The 10,302-nt window shown below is 39.3% G+C and overlaps 1 long non-coding RNA gene across 1 annotated transcript; it reads left to right on the plus strand.

Annotated features, from left to right (window-relative positions):
• Window positions 1-1,388: 1,388 nt before the first annotated feature.
• LOC128648063 (uncharacterized) lies at window positions 1,389-1,774 on the plus strand. The gene is made up of 2 exons (XR_008400493.1): window positions 1,389-1,508; window positions 1,664-1,774. It is a non-coding gene; the product is annotated as an uncharacterized LOC128648063 (long non-coding RNA).
• The last annotated feature ends 8,528 nt before the right edge of the window (window positions 1,775-10,302 follow it).

Below are 10,302 nucleotides of genomic sequence, written 5' to 3' on the forward strand. Positions count from 1 at the left end.
CTCAAACAGCCCTACGCTATTTGAGAAAGTTTGTAGCTCCAACTCTAGAACTAGGGGCACAATTTCTAGCTTATACAAATTTCTTTTCACAAAACAAAAGTCGGAGAAGCTATACTTTATTAAAAAATGGGAAAATGAGATTAACATTACTAGAGACGCAGGAGAATGGGCCACTATGATCCAAAAGGGCCTGGCTTGCTCAATAAGTGCAAACTTAAAAGAAAACTACATTAAAACAACATATAGGTGGTATAATTATCCAAGTAGATTTAAATATCATCAACTAGATACCAATATAGTAGGCTCAGTACAATGTTACAGAGGTTGCCACTCAGAAGGTACCTATGTTCATATGTGGTGGGAATGCCACGATAGTAAGAGAATATGGGAGTCCACCTCTGAGCTACTTAGTAAGATTTTTGATAGACAAATTACATTAACTATTGAGCAGGCTCTTTTACATTTTCCTATTGAAGGTCTCAATCGACAATCATTAAAATTAGTGGGTATAATATGTACCGCTGTTAGAACAGTGATAGCGAAATTCTGGAAAACCACAGTGCCCGACTACGACATTATAATAAACAAAATTAGATATTATCATCAAATGGAATCCATAGCATCTTCCTTGTTAGACAAAAGACAGGAATTTCTCAAAATATGGGAGGAATGGATAGTTTGGGAAGATTCTATGAGAATGCAAGCGAGGAGGGCGTTGGGAGATAAAGTAGGTCAGGAAGGCGGACATGCTAGATAGGACCCCCACGAGTGCTCCATCCACTCTTCTCTTTACCTCTCTTCTTTTTTCCATTCCTCTCTGCCTTAAAAATGGAAAAATGTTCTTTCTATTCTTTTTCTTCTATTACTACTTTAAGAATTATAGGTAATATAATAGAAGCCTCCCTCTAATTCAACATATATGGTAACTGTAAGATTCATTTATACAATTTCTTAGTTAAAGAGAAATAAGCTAGGACATGACTGCCTGCAGTTTGTATTATGGATTAATATTACTCTCTGAACTGCCCTGTAATGCAATGTTTGTTACCATTCATGTATTGGTTTGGAAGGTTTCAATAAAAATATTTTCAAAAAAAAAAATGTAAACATTGAGTTAGTCTCTGTACAACATCCTATCTATCTACCTATCTATCTTCTTATCTATATATCTACCTATCTATCTATCTACCTACCTATCTATCTACCTACCTATCTACCTACCTATCTATCTATCTACCTATCTATCGCTAATCAGATGAGTGCAAAAAGCCAAGTGTAGAATATCTTGTGCGTGATAACCTGAAAATTATTATCATATTATTTGAATTTACTACAAATGAATTATCAATCACTAATATCCAAATACTTTCTCTGCAGTTTTCATTATAAGAAAAAGAAACCCTGTATGAAGAAGAAAGATGCTGTGGTGAAAATGGAGGAAGGACTTTTAAACAAAGGTTAATATCCCTCCAGACTCAAATGTTGATATGGGAGAAGTTACATAAGATGTGAGTATCTGACAGTATGTAGCCTTGATCTTGGGGCTACCAGTACATGATTGTTTGCCTTGACATTTTGAATCAGTGTTGCTTTCTAGTTTTGTTCCATTTTAAACCACTTTTTCCACCTACTAACAGTTATCTTATTGTGTTTTTTTATACAGCTGTATCCTGATCTCCCAATTACTGTGAACCAACTCAACTGTGTTACAGGACCTTTAAATGATCTAATTTAAAGAAATGTACAATAAATACTTAATGCTTGTAACATTAAATTGAGATATGTCTTCTTATTTTCATTTTAAATAAAGTTATATAGTTGGGGATATTTGTGTGTGCATATGTGTATGTGTGTGCCGCATACGTGTGTGTGCATGTGGGTGTTTTATTAAGGCTTGAGATCAAATTTTAAGCTCTTCTTTTTATTTCCATAGTTTAAAAAAAATGTTAAATGGCAATTAACTTGCAGCCAAGCAAATAATGTCACTCAAATGCCGAACTGTCATTATACAATCCAAACACAAAAATATATATTCTACCTGGAACACAAATCATATTACAACTATGAGTCTGCCATTTGTATGGTAATCACCTACCAATACCCCCTTGAGACCCCTCTAAATTGGGTCTGTCTTATGCCACACTGAGTAGGTAATCACTTTACCATTGTAATTATACCTGCACCGGAAAGCAGGATGTGACCCATCATCAAACATATGGACATCTCCTTTTTAAAAGAAGGGATCTCATTCTCCCTTAGTTACATCAGAGAAACCAGAGTGAGAGATAGATTCAGATCAAAGTTTCACAAGTTGTTCAACTGCATCTGAGGGAGCTCTGAGGGATCTGAATTGTTGCTGCAGATGAGGGAGCAGCCTTGTCTCTTTCAAACAAGGGGTCTTATCATTACTAGCGATTAGGAACTGCCTTTGCTCCTAAGTACTTCCTTGAATGTGATATCATGCCCCGTAGGATGTCACTAACAAATTTAAGGATAAAGGGAATACAAAAGGGCTTCAGGTCTCTCCTAATTTTGCTATTAGATCATGAGAAGTTAGGAGTGCACAAGGTCACACTAACCATCAATACCAAACTGTAAAAATCCACCATCATGTTATATTTTTGAAATATATATTAAGGTTTACATGTGGTTCCTATGCTAATTATTAACTCCTTACTGACATGAAGTACCCTGCACGTTGCATGTCATTAAGGTTTTTTTATCCCAGTAAAAGTGCCAGCAGCGAGACCCACAATTACTTGGTACAGCAACTCCACTCCTTTACCTCATGCGCTGCCCTTTACTGACTGACAGCACTGCACTTGCAAGTAGTGAAGGGAGGAGCCAAAGAAGAGAAAGTGGTTGAAAGAGCTGCTAGGTTTGCACAGCCAGGCTGTAAAACATAACAAAGTATTGGTGCTGGTGAAAAAACAATATTAATAAAAAATAATTAGCTGCTATGTATGTAGGATGTGTGCCCTTTATGCCACTATCAGCCCAGATGCCACCACAGATGACAGCACACAGGGGTATTGTTACCTTGCAAAAATGTGCACTCGTATGGTACTATGGTCCTTAACAGACAGTTGGAGGTATGAGATAGGTTAAAAAATAACATAAAATTATAATACATTTTTACATATTATAGTTCTTATAATTCACATATTATAGATCTTATGAAGTACTCTAGAAGAAAACTCACAACATACATATATAAATACACAGAAACAAATACAAACATAATTTAATAATTACGCAAGCGCACACATATTTATAGTGCACAAAAATGACCATTGAGGGCACAAATATATACATACACCCATACACACACACATATACATATATATATATATATCACACACATACTGTACATACATACATACACACATACATACAGCTAAAACCCTTTATCCAAACTGCTTGGTACCGGATAAGGTTGGGATTTTGGAATAATTTGGATTTTGCCATACAGTGTATTTGCATCTTTAAATTGGGACCGTTTGGAGAGGTGATGAAACTAAGTATAAACAACATCTTAAGTAATTTAGACAATATTCACATGTTATAATACAGCTCATACATGTAAGCAAATGTTCATTTTATATAATTTGTAAATACTTTTGTACACATAGTACAGCACTGTAATCAAAAAGTTATTATTTGTTGCATTTAAATAAATATACACCATTACTTGCATTTCAGAACACATAAAAAAAACAGATACGGGCAGAAAAGATTGTGACTTATAGGCAGGGACAAATAGTAATTTTTGATAATTTTATTTTTAAAAATGTATTAATTTTAGTGTCTGGATCCTACATCCCTCCAAACAGGATTATATTTTTCATTCATACCCACACCATACATATACACGACTGGACTACATTTTCACAGATATTACTAGTCTAAGTTATGTTCAGTCAGCAATGATCCATCCCCACTCCTGGTCAGATCATGCCGCTATTAGTTGTGATTTGTCATGGCCTTTTGCTCCTCAAAGACCGTGCTTGGTGACTGGACGATTGCCTTTTAGCAGACTCCTAGATTTTACAGCAACTTCAGAATATTTCAATTGTAATGTACTCCCTGAGACAAATATACAAATGATATGGGAAGCACACAAAACAGTAGTCTGGGGAGAACTCATAGCTATCAAAGCATCTAAAACTAAACAACAGACAGCTTACATGTCATCCCTCCTCGCTGACATTTCTACCCTTCAGTCACTACATAATTATTTTTAGTCCTATCTAACAAGCAATCTCTCCTCCTTTAATTACTAGGTTAAGAGGAGGAAAAAACTTATTACATCTTAAACAAAAAAATGTACGGAGGTAGAAATAAACAAGTCAGGCCCTTAGCTTGTTACCTCCAGAAAAAAGTTAATAATAATTATATCTTGAGCATTAAAGACACTTATGTTCGAACACATTTTGATTTTCATAATATAGCCAAAGCTTTCAAGGAATATTATGAAAATGTTTATAATCTGCATGCTTCCCCAGGAAGAGACGCCCTTGACCCCTCTATCTTAGTGCCCGCATTTCAAATACCTTAGCAAACTAAAACTACCCCAGCTAACTGAGGACCAAAAAGATAGCTCTGATGATCCCATATCTATTGAAGAACTGTTTGAGGTTATTAAACAACTGCCAAACGGGAAATCACCTGGACCCGAAGGGTTTGGAAATCTATATTATTTTAAATTTAAGGATATATTGGCCCCTCATTTATTATCTTATTTCCATAGAATTAATAGATGAGATTAACACCTTACGAAATTTAAACAACGGTCTGTACTTGCCCCTCCAATATCGCACACCCATTTCACTAGTCTATAAGATATTGATTTATAGCCCCCCAGATACCTACCAGATAGTCTTTTATATGTTGTAATATAAGAGGCTTTGCAACGTCCAAGCTCAAACTCTCCAGAAAAGTCAACTGAATGACATCTATTTCCTTATGTAACAGAATTTTATCAAATCCAAATAGGGGAAAATTGCCCAATTTAAAGTCAGCATGTGGTAAAGTAAAAGGGGCCATATTCCAAAAATTAGGATTGGCCAGCATTAGGCCCATTAACATAATGGCATACTAGTAGATATGCAAACAAATGAGTAAGCAGTAGGTTATATTGTGCTTGTACATCCCTGAAAGATCTCAGCTTATTCAGGGTGTCCCCCACTATTTTAATCCCTCGCTCATGCCATATATGAAAGGGTTAAGTGCCCAAATCAGTGAGGAAGTTTATATTACCCACCAAGGGGGTGTACATAGGTGTGGGATGAGAAATACCTAAATACAAAGAATTTTAACCACACTCTTACATTTTAGAATTTCAGAAATTAAAAGAACCTGTCTTTCCATGCTAACTTAACACACAACTTGCTGATTGAATTTGAGTCAATGACTAGCTCACAGAGGCACAGCAGTCACACAACTGCACATTCATATAGCTCTAGTCAAGGTGATTTAAAATGTCTGAGCTTTCCCTAGTCCCCTACCTCCATATGCTAGGTTAAGACTTGATTGGACATACCTGTATGACTAAAATCCAACATTTAGTGTCTGACTGGCTGTTCCTAACATCAATGATTAGTAATACTATGGTAGGATTGGACAGAGAACGATAGTTACAAAAATGTTCATACCCCTTGTACATAATTATAAACATGCGACAAGAACAAATAAATTAATCATTTTGGTCAAGCAATCATTTATTTTTTGTCCAATAATGAATGTAGCTGATTGTTTTTTGCACAACTCAATTAAAACAGTGTATTCAAACTCGAAAGGACATTTAAATCAAAATTAAATTCCCCAATGAAGATTTAATTATGCAGAGAAAAAAATTGCAGTGTACTTTTATTATTTATTTTGCAAGTTTTTTTTAAAGAGTCAGTCTACACAAGAATTTTTATTGTTTAAAAATATAGATTATCCCTTTATTACCCATTCCCTAGTTTTGCACAACCAACACAGTTATATAAATACACTTTTTACCTCTGTGATTACCTTGTATCTAAGCCTCTGCAAACTGCCCCCTTATTTCAGTTCTTTTGACAGACATCCATTTTAGCCAATCAGAGCTGGCTCACTTGAACTTCACGTGCGTGAGCACAGTGTTATCTATATGACGCACATGAACTAACACCCTCTAGTGGTGAAAAACTGTCAAAATGCCCTGAGAGAAGAGGCAGCCTTCAAGGGCTTAGAAATTAGCATATGAACCTCCTAGGTTTAGCTTTCAACTAAGAATACCAACAGAACAAAGCAAAATTGGTGATAAAAGTAAATTTGAAAATTCTTTAAAATGACATTCTCTATCTGAATCATGACAGTTTATTTTGGACTAGACTGTCCCTTTTAATTAATTTATATCTGTGAAAAATGAAAAATTACATTTTTCTACCACCTTGAGAGAGGCTGGAGTACATTCTGTGGAATTCAGAACCCTGCCCATCCTACATGATGCACAGTGATTGCTTGATATGTGCAACAGCTAATTTATCTTTGAAGAGACAAACAGAACACAGGGTCACCAAATAATTGTATGCAATTAAGTGTATAAAGTAACAGCAAACAAATTAATAGATACTCACAAAAGGAATGCACCTCCAGGTGCTATAAACATGTTCAGGGATTTATCAGCCTCCCCAGTAGCTGAACATCCAGCAGACTGGAACAATAATGAAGGCTGTAGATGTCGCCCCACTGGTTCAGTGCACGAAATCACTGTGTTGAAACCAGTGACGTGCTGTCATAGGAGGCAGGGCCTCCCCTGTCCTATGTGTGTATTACACTTTTTTAATTTTGTTTTATTAAAAAAAAATCTTTTAAAGTTTATTAAAAAAATTGTACCCCAAGGTACCCCCCCCCCCCCCGAACGCCGACTCCGCTATGAATGTAAAATAAAAGGCCAAGATACAGCGCTACAATACCCCTGATGGGGGATATGTGGCTTAAGATGGTGTCCACGATCAGTTATAAATAAATTGGATGACTAGTATATCCTATAATACATGAGGTAATATCCAAATGGAAAAATTCAATCAGTAAATAGTGTGAATAAAGTATAATATTTAATAAATTAAAATACAAAGTAAGTTTACAATAAAAAGTGTAAAACAAATATATATATATATATATATATATATATAAAAACAGAGGAATGTATATATATATATATATATATATATATATATATATTTATTTAAAAAGCTATTGGATTGAATTGAAAACTATAGGCAAAACTCTCCGCTATGAATGTAGCAACACGATGATGCAATTGCGATCTATATTGTGCAATAGAGAGGCTGTGAGCCGTTCAGCTTCCCTCCATTGCGCAACATAGATGGCTTTATAAATTTTTGTATGAGCAGCGAGAGGGTGCTTATTGGCTCAGTGGTCAGGTACCGGAGCAGAGTATCACGTGACTGGGACTGTTAGTGTCTCTTCTTGTCTGGAGTCGACTCTGTTCCTGTCTAGGACTGGCGCGAAGTGAAAAAAAAAAAGGGTGTGAACCTGCCCTGGATGGTGGTGAAGAGAGGGACCGCCAGGTGAACAGCAACTTTAGTGGAGGAGAGAGTCAGTCAGTGAGTAGACTAGTCCGGACCAGAACTCAACTGCTGCCCAGTGCCGACACCCAGGCCAGTTAGTGCTGCCCAACTCACAGCCCAAAATACCAGGTATCAAAATATGGCCCTGTATATTTTCATCTAGACATAAGGAAATTGGCCAGCGCATATATAGTGGTGTCTAGTGAGGGCAAAAGTGTGGTTCAGTGCAGCAATAAACGGGAGGAGGTAGTGGGGAGCTGATATTATCTGTGCAAGTCTCCAGTCTTAACATCCTGTGTGCTAAGGGCCAGCAAAATGTGCCATCCTTTGTAAAAAAAAAATGCTCTGTGACTGTCTTCATTTTCAGAATGTAGTAGTATAATAAACCATAATCATTATGGTTCATTATACTACTAAATTCTGAAAAAGTTCGTGTAGGGCCCAGTATGGGCCTGTAGCAGGCTAAGGGTTAAGGCTGTAGGAAAGTGGGATAGGAGATAGAGGGTTGGGTGCTAGATGCAACATTGTTGCAGGTTAGGTCAGGCCCCTCCTTACCTGGTAAAAGCTGAGGTTCCCCTCCCAACTTCCTCTTCTCCATCCGATCCAGGCTGTGAAGTGTTTTCTCTTTCTGTGCTGCTCAGTTTTTTCTCCTTTCTCTGACTACCATGCATCGTTCAAGGCGTTCAGTTCTCCCACCTAGACGCTATCAGGATAATGCAGAAGCTGGAAAGACAAAGGAAAATATAAGTACTCAGAAAACAATTGATAATGATTTAGATTACATCCCTCCTAAACAAAATCAGGCTGTTGTGGTGGCACAGGTTCATGCAGCACCCTCCCAGGAGCAAATCACTGAAGCTGGGGAGGATGTAGTGAATTTGGTGCCAGAATCACAGTTAATGGTAGAGGAGGTTCATTCACCTGTCATTAATTTAGAACAGCAGCAGCAATTGGCTCCTAACCAATTCTCAAACCTGCTGCAGGCTGTACCATCTGCAGATGTTCCAGCAGTTTTACATTTTATGAGCTATATTGCAGCTGCAATATCTAATGCTGCCTCTGCACAGCCCTCAGCAGTCCATGTGCAATTGCAGCATGTGGTTCCACATGTTCTGCAAATTGGGACTGGCATAACCAGGGATCCCCATATTGCAGAGCAGGTGGATCCTGGCTCCGTTTTACAAATGCAGGCCCCTGGGCCTCATTTAAATTTACCAGTTAATTTGGCCCTGCAGGCTCCTGGGCCCGTTTTGCATCCATTGTCCCCTCAGGCACCTAGGCCAAATTTGCATCCGGACCAGGCCCATCAGGCGCCTGGCCTACCTGCTCCGCTACATTTTCACCCCCATCAGGTTCCTGGCCCACTTGATCAGCCACATGGGTTGACCCGGGGGGCACCTAGGCCCGACTTACCCCCTTCCACATTGCTTTCATTGCCGCCATCGCAAGCGCAGGCACCCAATGCCAATTTTAGCCCTCTCTTTGTTGCCGGAGCAGCGACCCCCCATCGCGCGCCTACCGCCACTATGGCTCCTCACTTTCTGTCAATCAATCCGTTACCGGAGCCTCCGGTAACGCGTGTGCAGGCTTCACGGCCTACTTCCGGTTGCGCACTTACATTGGCCGCGCGACCGGAAGTAGGTGTGGGGACTTCCGGTGCGGCCATTCTTCACAGCGGCGGCACCGGAGCAGCAGCGGTCTCTCATGGGCTCGAAGGTGAGCACCACGAGGGAACGTTGCTTCAGGGGGGACATGTGGCGGCCAGGGAAGGAGGCCAGAATGCATTTAACACACCCGGTCAGGGTGTAGCAGGTCACGGTCAGGGTGTCAAATCCCCAATTGTTAGAGGGAGAGGCAGGGGGACAAAGGCAGTAAGGAAGGGAGTTAGAATTTCAAACCAGCCACGTCAGAGTTATCTGAGAAAGGGGGGGAGGGCCCCTATTAGCAGGGGTTTCAGGCAACTACAATTTACTAATAATGCACAAGTTCCTGGTGCACAAGCCATTAACATACATGAGCAGCAATCTCATAATGCTGTGGCTTCTGCAGCTTTGAGCATTCATGAGCAGCAATTTCATAATGCTGTGACTCCTGCTGTTGCGAGTGAGATTGGAAATGTTAATGTTGTGAGTAACTTGGGAAACCCTAATGTTGTGAGTGATATTGTTGTGAGTGATATTGGTAACACGTTCAATGCTGAAAGCATGCATGTTAGGGGAATGAATGCTGGGCAAATGTCTGATGTTGTTGGAGTCAGCAATGCTGCTGCTGCAGGACTGTCTGCAAATCAGTCTGTGGGTATGCGTGAAAGTATGAGTATGGAGGCAGGCCACGCACAGTCTATTGCTCCCATTAATTTAAATGCATTAGTTGAGCCATTTCGCCAACATTTAACTTCATCCCTGACTGCTAATGTGTCTGCACCTTTAAACAACTTCCAAAGTGCTCGCAAATTGGTTTCTCTTTTACAGGGAGTACTTGGAACAGCTCCAGTGTCATCAGAGGCACCAGTCGCCATGAGTTCAGCGGAAGTGGTCACGCAGAATGCATCTGTAGCGCAGTCGTCTTCCAACACTCAGCAGCAACAGCAGCCAGCTCAGCAACAACAGCAGCCGGTGCAGGATACCAATACCCAGACCGCACAGCCGGGAGTGTCACATGGTGAGCGTTCTGTTTTTGTACACGAACAGGAAGACACTACTGACACTTCACACACAGACACAGGTTCTGATAGTGATAC

This window comes from Bombina bombina, chromosome 2 (assembly GCF_027579735.1).
Source record: "Bombina bombina isolate aBomBom1 chromosome 2, aBomBom1.pri, whole genome shotgun sequence".
Lineage (NCBI taxonomy): Eukaryota > Metazoa > Chordata > Amphibia > Anura > Bombinatoridae > Bombina > Bombina bombina.